The sequence below is a fragment of the Bufo bufo genome, chromosome 2 (genome assembly GCF_905171765.1).
Source record: "Bufo bufo chromosome 2, aBufBuf1.1, whole genome shotgun sequence".
Taxonomy (NCBI): domain Eukaryota; kingdom Metazoa; phylum Chordata; class Amphibia; order Anura; family Bufonidae; genus Bufo; species Bufo bufo.
The window spans coordinates 293,179,737-293,192,885 of NC_053390.1; the positions used below are offsets into that span (position 1 = coordinate 293,179,737).

A 13,149-nucleotide genomic window follows, 5' to 3' on the forward strand; every position below is an offset into this window, starting at 1 on the left:
GACCAGGTACGTAACCATATAGCTCTTCGTAAAGCGTTTGACAGGGCGGCTGGTCTGGCAGATAGTCTTACTATGTCTGCCGAAGCATCAGCAATAAAATTGGCAGCCTGCTTCAGTATAGGGATTGAGGCAAGGAAGTCTTCTCTAGGTGTGCCAGACTCAATATGTTCCTCTAGCTGTCCCAACCACAGAGACAGGGTTCTGGTGGTGTAGGTTGCAGAGATACCTGGTCTCAATATAGCGGTGGAGGATTCCCATGTCTTTTTTAGGAGACTTTCACACTTTTTATCCATGGGATCCTTAAAAAGTCCCAGATCTTCAAAGGGTAGGGCAGATTTTTTTTAAATCCTTGCCACGGGGGCATCCACTCTAGGAGTCTTATCCGGAGTCTTCTTCCGCAACCGGATATTTTCTCTTAAATATCTTAGAGGCGGATTGTCTTTTTTCAGGCTCTTTCCACTCAGTTTGGATTAGAGATTTAATATTAGCATGGACAGGAAAAACACGTTTTTTCTTGTCCCCCAGAGCTGCGAACATCTGATCCTGTACAGATAGTGGCTCTTTTGCTTCTTCTAGATTAATGGTAGCTCAGATTTTTTAACAAGGATTCCGTCTCTTCCACTGAACAGAGGTCGACCATAGGCGTCTTCCGAAATATCAGAGTCTGAACCGGATGAAATTTCTCCTTCATCTAGGTCAGACTCTTGCTCCATAATAGGGGTGCTAGAAGTGGAAGGTCTGGGCGGTATGGAAGATAGCTTTGCTTCTACAGCTGCCCCCACTTCTTCCTTAATCATGGTTCTCAGACTCTCCACCAGGGAAGGGATTTCCTCTGAGACCACTTTGTCACAACATTTCTGACATAAAGGTTTTTTATATGAGCCAGAAAGCGTTTTCTTGCATATGGCACATCTTCTTTTGATGGACAGTTCCCTTTTAGAAGTTTCTCTCCCCTAGGAGACATAAACGGCAGGAATATTATTATTATTTTTTTTTGAACCGCCACCAGAAGAAAACGGGTGCAAGCTTAGCATAATTTAATAGTGCATAAAAATAAAAAAAAGACACCCCTCATACATAGAGCAGGGAGGAGGCTTACCGGGCTAGAAGGCCTGGAGGTGTCTGTGGGCTTTCTGGGGGAAGTCTCCTTCGGCTTGCATCGTCCTGGATAGACCTGGTTAAAGGGGAGCGCTCTTTCTTAGTGTGGCGGAGCTCCGCCCCTTCCTATGCGCCGCGCCGGCCCCTTCCGATGACGCAATAACCCGCGTCAGAGGCGTGCGCAGCAGCTATAGGAGGAATATGGGAGCGTTCCCAGGCTCAGGAACGCTCCCCCATGCCACACAGAGATGCCGGTTCCACCCGAACGCGGGTATACAGCCCGGGGTGACCAGCCCAAGCTGGGATTATAACTAAGGGAAGGAGGGACCACAATGCCGTGTCCCGCGATCCTATCCCCTGCGATGGCTCTCTGGCAGCGCCGGGATAACAAACCTGAAGGCCGCGCGAATACTAGCTGGTGCACGAGTTCCCGACCTTCTGAGGGACAGGAAAACAACTGGCAAGGTACGAGGGAGGGGGCCCTTTATTGGCTGGTCTCGAAAGCTATTTCCTGTCCCTGAAGAAGGCGGGATAACCCTCCACGTAGTGCCGTTGTGGAGGCATGAGGAAAATACCCCTATATAGTACCCCCTTCCTCCTAGTGCCCCCATAATGTACCAGTATAAAATGCTCCAGTAGATGCCCTCAGCGTCCCCCATAATTTGCAAGTATAAAATACCCCTTCTTAGTGCCCCCCGTAGATGACCCCATAGTACTCCTCTCCCCCCTTCCCAATAGTACCCACCATAATGTGTCCCAGTATAAAATTCTACTGTACAGAGCCCCCCCATATAAAATACCCCTTCTTTGTGGCCTCAGTAGATGCCCCTATAGTGCCCCAATAATGTGCCAGTAACAAGAGCAACCCACCCAATCATGTGCCAGTAATAACGGCCCCCCCATGTGCCAGTAATAACGGCCCCCCCATGTGCCAGTGATAACAGCCCCCCCATGTGTCAGTAATAACAGCCCCCCCATGTGTCAGTAATAACAGCCCCCCCATGTGTCAGTAATAACAGCCCCCCCATGTGCCAGTAACAGCCCCCCCATGTGCCAGTAATAACAGCCCCCCTGTGCCAGTAATAACAGCCCTCCCATGTGCCAGTAATAACAGCCCCCCCATGTGCCAGTAATAACAGCCCCCCCATGTGCCAGTAATAACAGCCCCCCCATGTGCCAGTAATAACAGCCCCCCCATGTGCCAGTAAAAGTATTGTATATATATAAAAAAAAAAAAAAAACACTTATACTTACCTCCATGTCAGCGATGCGATGCAGGCCTCTTCCGGCCTGTGTCCCGCACTGTACAGCTCAGGCGGCTCGATGATGTCATTGCGACGCCTGCGGCGGCCTCTGATAGGCTGCTGGCATAGTGCCTGCAACTTATCTGAGGAAAGGAAAGGGACACACCTCTCCCTCCCCTGCTTAAGCACAGCCATCTGTATCGCTGTCCTGAGGACGGCGATACAGATGACTATGGAGATGAGCGCTTCCACAATAGAAGCGCTCATCTCCCTGTGCCCTGCCGCCGCCGACTCGGGGGGGGGGGGGGGGGCAATTGCTCCATTGCCCCCCCTGGATCCGCCAGTGGTATAAACAATGGAAATGTTTAGTACTTTTTGCATTTTATCTGTTCTGTGACAGACATCACTGTTTTATTTTTGTGACAATGCGTTTTGTGACATCACTGTGTGACTTATTATTGAACTATGTCATCACTATGTACATTATGCCTGTGGAACTACTCTGCACTCATTATTCCATTATGCCTCGTTCACATTTCCATGTCCATTTGACGTCCGTGAAAACATCAGTCTATGGCCTTATACACACGGCCGTTGTTTTGGTCCACATCCGAGCCGCAGTTTTTGCGGCTCGGATGCGGACCCATTCACTTCAATGGGGCCACAAAAGATGCGGACAGCACTGCGCGGACAAGAATAGAACAGGTTATATTTTTTAGAGGCAGTTATATTAAAGGCTGTCCGTGCCGTTCCGCAAATTGTGGAACGCACACGGACACCATCCGCGATTTGCGGACCACAAAACACACAACAGTCGTGTGCATAAGGCCTATGTTTCATATGTAAAATAGTCTGTGTTGGATTCATGTGTAAGTTTTTTGCCCTCCGTGTGTCATCCGTAATCCACGGACACTGCTCAGTTAAAAGTTAAAGGCAATGGACACCTTTGGGATAAAAATTTTTTTCTTATTAATGCATTGAGCTAAAAATCCTTTTTTCAGTTGGTCTTTATTAAAATGTTGAACTGATTTCTCTGTATAGCCTAGAGATGCTCTAGTAGTCTGTCGTTTGTCTTTACTCTGTTCTATCAGGCAGCTCAGCTGACTGCTCTCCCTAGTTTTGATCTCCTAAACACTCATTATAGCTCAAATATTTTCTGACTGATAAGAATGTGGCTTAAATAAGTTTTTATGACCTTTTAGTAATTGAGTGAGAAGAGTTATTAGATGACCGGCACAAAGTGAAAGTATGATTGTCACAGCTACACAAACAGTTAACAGTTAATATCAACGTAAATGATCTACAGGTCCCTGACCAATAGGTGATGCCTGTATTATATACACACAATATGATAATGCATCACTTAGTCACCCATAATTTTGTTGGCCATAGGAGCACCTGCCAAAATCCATTTGCTGCAGGGCCTGTTTACATGGTGGAACTTGCCAGTGGAATTTTGAGGACAACGCACCCAAATTCCGCCAGTGGCTACATGTCTGCCTCTTATTGTCTTCAGAAGGAGGCAGCAATGCAGTTCATGGGCTGGTGATATATAGGGCATCTGTCAGCAGATTTGTATCTATGAAACTGGCTGGCCTGTTACATGTGCACTTGGTAGTTAAAGGCATCTGTGTTGGTGCCATGTACATATGTGCCCGCATTGCTGAGAACCAGAAGTTTTAATATATGCAAATGAGTTTCTAGGACCAATGAGCTCAGCTCTCTCTGTAATGGCAATGCTCTCATTGCTCCTAGAGGCTCATTTGCATATATTAAAACATAATTTTTCAATGCAGGCACATATGAACATGGGACCAACACAGATGTCTTCAGCTGCCAAGTGTACATGTAACAGATGCCCTTTAAAGTAACGGATGGAATAACTTTAAAACGCTTTTACTTATCCAGGCCATTCTGAGAATGTTTTTTCTTCACATATTGTACTTCATGACACTGGTAAATGGAGTAAAAAAACAAACAAACATTTTTATTTATAAAAAAAAATACCAAACTCCAAAAAAGTGACCCCATTTTGGAAACAACGGGATAGGGTGGCAGTTTTGTTGGTACTATTTTAGGGTACATATGATTTTTGCTTGCTCTATATTACACTTTATGTGAGGCAAGGTAACAAGAAATAGCTGTTTTGTCACCAAGTTAGATCATGTGGTATTTTTATAGAGCAGGTTGTCACGGACAAAAAAACAAGCCCTCTTACAGCTATTTGAACATAAAGTAAAACTAATTATGGCTCATGGAAGGTAGGGAGGAAAAAAAAGAAAATGAATAATAGGATGTATCCTGAAAAGCTTAAAGGGGTTCCAGGCAGCAATGGTATTAGAATAATAATAAAAAAAAGTTCTACTCACCATTAGGATATTCCTCCATGCCAATGCTGCCAAAAACATGTTGGCAGAGAGGTGGCACTGGAATGGAGAGAGCCTAATAAGATGAGTATACCTTTCTTGGATTAGAGATTTAATATTAGCATGGACAGGAAAAACACGTTTTTTCTTGTCCCCCAGAGCTGCGAACATCTGATCCTGTACAGATAGTGGCTCTTTTGCTTCTTCTAGATTAATGGTAGCTCAGATTTTTTAACAAGGATTCCGTCTCTTCCACTGAACAGAGGTCGACCATAGGCGTCTTCCGAAATATCAGAGTCTGAACCGGATGAAATTTCTCCTTCATCTAGGTCAGACTCTTGCTCCATAATAGGGGTGCTAGAAGTGGAAGGTCTGGGCGGTATGGAAGATAGCTTTGCTTCTACAGCTGCCCCCACTTCTTCCTTAATCATGGTTCTCAGACTCTCCACCAGGGAAGGGATTTCCTCTGAGACCACTTTGTCACAACATTTCTGACATAAAGGTTTTTTATATGAGCCAGAAAGCGTTTTCTTGCATATGGCACATCTTCTTTTGATGGACAGTTCCCTTTTAGAAGTTTCTCTCCCCTAGGAGACATAAACGGCAGGAATATTATTATTATTTTTTTTTGAACCGCCACCAGAAGAAAACGGGTGCAAGCTTAGCATAATTTAATAGTGCATAAAAATAAAAAAAAGACACCCCTCATACATAGAGCAGGGAGGAGGCTTACCGGGCTAGAAGGCCTGGAGGTGTCTGTGGGCTTTCTGGGGGAAGTCTCCTTCGGCTTGCATCGTCCTGGATAGACCTGGTTAAAGGGGAGCGCTCTTTCTTAGTGTGGCGGAGCTCCGCCCCTTCCTATGCGCCGCGCCGGCCCCTTCCGATGACGCAATAACCCGCGTCAGAGGCGTGCGCAGCAGCTATAGGAGGAATATGGGAGCGTTCCCAGGCTCAGGAACGCTCCCCCATGCCACACAGAGATGCCGGTTCCACCCGAACGCGGGTATACAGCCCGGGGTGACCAGCCCAAGCTGGGATTATAACTAAGGGAAGGAGGGACCACAATGCCGTGTCCCGCGATCCTATCCCCTGCGATGGCTCTCTGGCAGCGCCGGGATAACAAACCTGAAGGCCGCGCGAATACTAGCTGGTGCACGAGTTCCCGACCTTCTGAGGGACAGGAAAACAACTGGCAAGGTACGAGGGAGGGGGCCCTTTATTGGCTGGTCTCGAAAGCTATTTCCTGTCCCTGAAGAAGGCGGGATAACCCTCCACGTAGTGCCGTTGTGGAGGCATGAGGAAAATACCCCTATATAGTACCCCCTTCCTCCTAGTGCCCCCATAATGTACCAGTATAAAATGCTCCAGTAGATGCCCTCAGCGTCCCCCATAATTTGCAAGTATAAAATACCCCTTCTTAGTGCCCCCCGTAGATGACCCCATAGTACTCCTCTCCCCCCTTCCCAATAGTACCCACCATAATGTGTCCCAGTATAAAATTCTACTGTACAGAGCCCCCCCATATAAAATACCCCTTCTTTGTGGCCTCAGTAGATGCCCCTATAGTGCCCCAATAATGTGCCAGTAACAAGAGCAACCCACCCAATCATGTGCCAGTAATAACGGCCCCCCCATGTGCCAGTAATAACGGCCCCCCCATGTGCCAGTGATAACAGCCCCCCCATGTGTCAGTAATAACAGCCCCCCCATGTGTCAGTAATAACAGCCCCCCCATGTGTCAGTAATAACAGCCCCCCCATGTGCCAGTAACAGCCCCCCCATGTGCCAGTAATAACAGCCCCCCTGTGCCAGTAATAACAGCCCTCCCATGTGCCAGTAATAACAGCCCCCCCATGTGCCAGTAATAACAGCCCCCCCATGTGCCAGTAATAACAGCCCCCCCATGTGCCAGTAATAACAGCCCCCCCATGTGCCAGTAAAAGTATTGTATATATATAAAAAAAAAAAAAAAACACTTATACTTACCTCCATGTCAGCGATGCGATGCAGGCCTCTTCCGGCCTGTGTCCCGCACTGTACAGCTCAGGCGGCTCGATGATGTCATTGCGACGCCTGCGGCGGCCTCTGATAGGCTGCTGGCATAGTGCCTGCAACTTATCTGAGGAAAGGAAAGGGACACACCTCTCCCTCCCCTGCTTAAGCACAGCCATCTGTATCGCTGTCCTGAGGACGGCGATACAGATGACTATGGAGATGAGCGCTTCCACAATAGAAGCGCTCATCTCCCTGTGCCCTGCCGCCGCCGACTCGGGGGGGGGGGGGGGGGGGCAATTGCTCCATTGCCCCCCCTGGATCCGCCAGTGGTATAAACAATGGAAATGTTTAGTACTTTTTGCATTTTATCTGTTCTGTGACAGACATCACTGTTTTATTTTTGTGACAATGCGTTTTGTGACATCACTGTGTGACTTATTATTGAACTATGTCATCACTATGTACATTATGCCTGTGGAACTACTCTGCACTCATTATTCCATTATGCCTCGTTCACATTTCCATGTCCATTTGACGTCCGTGAAAACATCAGTCTATGGCCTTATACACACGGCCGTTGTTTTGGTCCACATCCGAGCCGCAGTTTTTGCGGCTCGGATGCGGACCCATTCACTTCAATGGGGCCACAAAAGATGCGGACAGCACTGCGCGGACAAGAATAGAACAGGTTATATTTTTTAGAGGCAGTTATATTAAAGGCTGTCCGTGCCGTTCCGCAAATTGTGGAACGCACACGGACACCATCCGCGATTTGCGGACCACAAAACACACAACAGTCGTGTGCATAAGGCCTATGTTTCATATGTAAAATAGTCTGTGTTGGATTCATGTGTAAGTTTTTTGCCCTCCGTGTGTCATCCGTAATCCACGGACACTGCTCAGTTAAAAGTTAAAGGCAATGGACACCTTTGGGATAAAATTTTTTTTCTTATTAATGCATTGAGCTAAAAATCCTTTTTTCAGTTGGTCTTTATTAAAATGTTGAACTGATTTCTCTGTATAGCCTAGAGATGCTCTAGTAGTCTGTCGTTTGTCTTTACTCTGTTCTATCAGGCAGCTCAGCTGACTGCTCTCCCTAGTTTTGATCTCCTAAACACTCATTATAGCTCAAATATTTTCTGACTGATAAGAATGTGGCTTAAATAAGTTTTTATGACCTTTTAGTAATTGAGTGAGAAGAGTTATTAGATGACCGGCACAAAGTGAAAGTATGATTGTCACAGCTACACAAACAGTTAACAGTTAATATCAACGTAAATGATCTACAGGTCCCTGACCAATAGGTGATGCCTGTATTATATACACACAATATGATAATGCATCACTTAGTCACCCATAATTTTGTTGGCCATAGGAGCACCTGCCAAAATCCATTTGCTGCAGGGCCTGTTTACATGGTGGAACTTGCCAGTGGAATTTTGAGGACAACGCACCCAAATTCCGCCAGTGGCTACATGTCTGCCTCTTATTGTCTTCAGAAGGAGGCAGCAATGCAGTTCATGGGCTGGTGATATATAGGGCATCTGTCAGCAGATTTGTATCTATGAAACTGGCTGGCCTGTTACATGTGCACTTGGTAGTTAAAGGCATCTGTGTTGGTGCCATGTACATATGTGCCCGCATTGCTGAGAACCAGAAGTTTTAATATATGCAAATGAGTTTCTAGGACCAATGAGCTCAGCTCTCTCTGTAATGGCAATGCTCTCATTGCTCCTAGAGGCTCATTTGCATATATTAAAACATAATTTTTCAATGCAGGCACATATGAACATGGGACCAACACAGATGTCTTCAGCTGCCAAGTGTACATGTAACAGATGCCCTTTAAAGTAACGGATGGAATAACTTTAAAACGCTTTTACTTATCCAGGCCATTCTGAGAATGTTTTTTCTTCACATATTGTACTTCATGACACTGGTAAATGGAGTAAAAAAACAAACAAACATTTTTATTTATAAAAAAAAATACCAAACTCCAAAAAAGTGACCCCATTTTGGAAACAACGGGATAGGGTGGCAGTTTTGTTGGTACTATTTTAGGGTACATATGATTTTTGCTTGCTCTATATTACACTTTATGTGAGGCAAGGTAACAAGAAATAGCTGTTTTGTCACCAAGTTAGATCATGTGGTATTTTTATAGAGCAGGTTGTCACGGACAAAAAAACAAGCCCTCTTACAGCTATTTGAACATAAAGTAAAACTAATTATGGCTCATGGAAGGTAGGGAGGAAAAAAAAGAAAATGAATAATAGGATGTATCCTGAAAAGCTTAAAGGGGTTCCAGGCAGCAATGGTATTAGAATAATAATAAAAAAAAGTTCTACTCACCATTAGGATATTCCTCCATGCCAATGCTGCCAAAAACATGTTGGCAGAGAGGTGGCACTGGAATGGAGAGAGCCTAATAAGATGAGTATACCTTTCTTTATTTAAAAATAAACTAACTTCGATAACCCCTTTAAAGGGGTTTTCCCATCTTGCTAATTCATGCTCACCTGCTGCCAGCTCTGCTGCTCACTTCCTGGTTTCCTGTTTCTAAGGCTGGGCGGGTTTAGGCAGTTTGAGTGAAGGCCGGCTACGTCTCTGTATGACATCACACTGAGAACTCCTTCCGTGCTCATTCATGTGGATAGTATTCCCACTCCATAGTGTGCTCCCCCAGTGTCCATGAACTCCATAGCGTCCTCCCCCAGCCTACCTCCACTGCATAGTGTCCTGCATCAGCGTCCGATAACCCCCTTGATTGTCATAAAATATAAAATTGGTGGTGGATTTGGGGATGAATGAATTAGTACCCTGCCACTCACATAGGCTTTTTGTTCTCCTGATCCTCAGATGCAGGTCACGTCCTCCAAGTCCTATCTCCGCCGCTCCTATGGCCGCAGTGCATACAGAGCATGCACGGCTCTGTATGGGACTGTTACCGAAGAAATAAGTATTGCGCATGCGCGGCAGCCTGCGCGTTCAGGACTGCAATGAGCGGCCGGCTGGGTGGAAATAAAGTATCTTCTGCGCAAGCGCAGCCCCTGGATTCGGGAGAGAAGTGGTGGCTGTATCTAATGGTTACCTTCATACAACAATAGGGTAGGAGAGAAGGGATTTTTTCAAAAAGGGTGGGAATTAGATAAAGCAACATAATTATAAAAATGATCCATGGCACCTAAGTAAAAGCTTACACTATGATCAGTAAGATGGGAATACCCCTTTAAGCAGTAATGGTATGGTTACAGATAAAACAGGTCAAACTACCTTTGGAATCCAAAACTCACTCCGGAAGATGTCAGTGCTGTTTAAAAGCTGGAGGATGTGAGTTGCTATTGTAGTGTACGGGGACTGTAATACCCGTCACTACCAAAGTGTCACTTGGTGTGCTGTCGTCCCTCCTAATTATGGGGAAGTTGTTATATGTCAGTTTTATAAAATGTCATGTAATGTATGTATTTTCCTGTTACTGAAACTTGCATGTACAGGCCTGCTAGGGGTGTCATTCCAGCTTCTAGTCAATAGAGGGAGCTAGGGAGCCCTAGTTTATATAAGGCCCAGTCAGGGAAGTGCAAGGCAGACGGAGTCTAGTGTCTGTAATCTACAGTTGGAGATTAGACAATGTCTGAGACAAGTCCAGGCCTGAAGCCTGCTGTCCAGGAGAAGATTCCCTCCTGAATTCCCATATGCAGAAACAGGAATATGTTAGCTCAAGAGCCTGAGGAAGTTTCCAGAAGCTGAGAGAGACAGAAGCAAAGATCAGGAAAGCAAGAGGTACTCAGAAAGACAGAGGAGGTACTGATTAAAGCTATAGCCAAGGATATAAAGCCAGAACTAGGTTAATGGGCCTTGGTGAAGATATGCTATATTCCAGGATCAGACAGAATTAGAGTGCAAGCTCCTGTGCTGCAAGTCCTGTGTTCAACACTCTGTAATCACCTTGCTGTAACTGAATTGCCTGCATCGACCGAATTGCAAAATCGACTGTATGCCAAGGAACTGCGATTCCAATATTGTCTCTGCTTGAAAACTACTAAAGTTGGAGTTCTGTTTTAATACTACGTTTCCTCAATTTATTCCTGCATCCGCAAACGGCGTGCCACCGTTTACTTGGCACTGGCGTCACAAACTATTTCTACCTATACCTGCCCTTGCAGAGAGTCAGCTGTACCAGGTTAGTGTATATTGCACTACATCACCCAGAAACACCTATTGCACACAACTTGAGTACGCTGCACTATTTCTGTGCTTTTGGAGGGTACATTTCTCTGACCTAGCATGACCTGTAATTAATACACTGTCACACATTTACTAGTCACACATGGCAATTAGTGACACTACTAAGTTACTAAAGTATTAGTCACTGAAATAAAATATTCCAAATACTTCCACCTACACCTATGTAGCAGAGCTCAGCAGAAAATGAAATCTTACCTGGGGTCAAACTGGTGTAAAGTAGAGAAGAAGCTCAAAGTACCAAAAAGAATAAATGAATAAGTAAATAATTAATAAATAAGTATTTTATTATATCAAAACATGATTAAAAATACATACAGGTGATGCCATGAACAAGGTGGTGGGAGCAGGGAGGAAAGAAGAACAGGCGCCACCCTGGGAGAACACACAGGTCACAAAGTACAAAAATACAGATGAATGGTGGGTCATGGGATAGTACTAGATATAATAATCGACCCATGGACCAAATGTAGAAAGTAAATAGGTATAGGGTAAGGAAAGGTCAATGAGAAGTACGGCCACGGCTGTGGTACATAGTATGCTGAACAGAAAAATAATAATAAGAAATAATAATAGAAGTCCAGCAACTAAATATAAAAAGAGCCAGGTGTGGAACTGGGCTCGGTAATGGCACGCCGAAGGCACGCCGAAACGCGCGTTGGGGTAGCGCCATCCTGGGTTGTTCATCCACACTAGGTCCACTTTAGGTAAGCTATAGGTCACAGCTCTGCTCCCACGGCTCAGTGTTGCCGGTGTTGAGATTCCACACCTGGCTCTTTTTATATTTAGTTGCTGGACTTCTAATATTATTTCTTCTTATTATTTTTCTGTTCAGCATACTATGCACCACAGCCGTGGCCGTACTTCTTATTGACCTTTCCTTACCCTATACCTATTTACTTTCTACATTTGGTCCATGGGTCGATTATTATATCTAGTACTATCCCATGACCCACCATTCATCTGTATTTTTGTACTTTGTGACCTGTGTGTTCTCCCAGGGTGGTGCCTGTTCTTCTTTCCTCCCTGCTCCCACCACCTTGTTCATGGCATCACCTGTATGTATTTTTAATCATGTTTTGATATAATAAAATACTTATTTATTAATTATTTACTTATTCATTTATTCTTTTTGGTACTTTGAGCTTCTTTTCTCCTTCCTTCATTATTGCACTAAGAGCTTGTACCGAGTTACCTCTAAACACACGGGTGCCCCATTGCGTTTACATTTGGTAGGCACTGTCCTCCATTCGTTTCTGGGACACCCGGGGTCTTCTCTTTCTTTCTGATCAATGGTGTAAAGTAGAACTGGCTTAGTGGCCCATAGCAACCAATCAGATTCCACCTTTCATTTTCCAAATGAACTGTCAAAAGTGAAAGGTGGAATCTGATTGGTTGCTATGGGCAGCAGCCAGAGCCCCCATATCATGTGCCAGTAGCCAGAGTGCCCCCTATCATGTGCCAGTAACCCCCCCTTATTATGTGCCAGTAGTGCCCCTTATGTACCAGTAGCCGCCCATTATCATGTGCCAGTAACCCCCCTTATTATGTGCCAGTAGCCCCCCTTATGTGCCAGTAGCCCCCATATCATGTGCCAGTAGCCCCCCTTATCATGTGCCAGTAGCCCCCCTTATCATGTGCCACTAGCCCCCCTTATCATGTGCCACTAGCCCCCCTTATCATGTGCCACTAGCCCCCCCTTATCATGTGCCACTAGCCCCCCCCCTTATGTGCCACTAGCCCCCCATCATGTGCCAGTAGCCCCCCATCATGTGCCAGTAGCCCCCCTTATGTGCCAGTAGTCATCCTTATGTGCCAGTAGCCCCCCTTATGTGCCAGTAGTCCCCCTTATGTGCCAGTAGCCCCCATATCATGTGCCAATAGCCCCCATATCATGTGCCAATAGCCCCCATATCATGTGCCAGTAGCCCCCCTTATGTGCCACTAGCCCCCCTTATGTGCCACTAGCCCCCTCCTTATGTGCCAGTAGCCCCCCCCCCTTATGTGCCAGTAGCCCCCCCCATCATTTGCCAGTAGCCCCCTTATGTGTCAGTAGTCGTCCTTATGTGTCAGTAGCCCCCCTTATCATGTGCCAGCAGCCCCCCCTTATCATGTGCCAGTAGCCCCAGCCATCATGATCCAGTATTGCACCTATATATAAAAAAAAAAAAAACACTTATACTTACCTCCAGCGATGCGATGCA

The 13,149-nt window shown here is 45.7% G+C and overlaps 1 protein-coding gene across 2 annotated transcripts in view; it reads right to left on the reverse strand.

Moving 5' to 3' along the window:
* PLA2G4C (phospholipase A2 group IVC) overlaps nucleotides 1–13,149 on the reverse strand; it is a 147,194-nt gene that overhangs the window by 84,079 nt on the left and 49,966 nt on the right. The window contains exon 1 of one of the 2 annotated variants that reach the window (XM_040416764.1): nucleotides 9,223–9,259. The exons of the other annotated variant lie outside the window; for it this stretch is intronic. The gene's annotated coding sequence lies outside the window, so the exon portion shown is untranslated. Of the gene's footprint in view, nucleotides 1–9,222; nucleotides 9,260–13,149 lie in introns of those variants that run through there. 2 annotated transcript variants of the gene reach the window in all.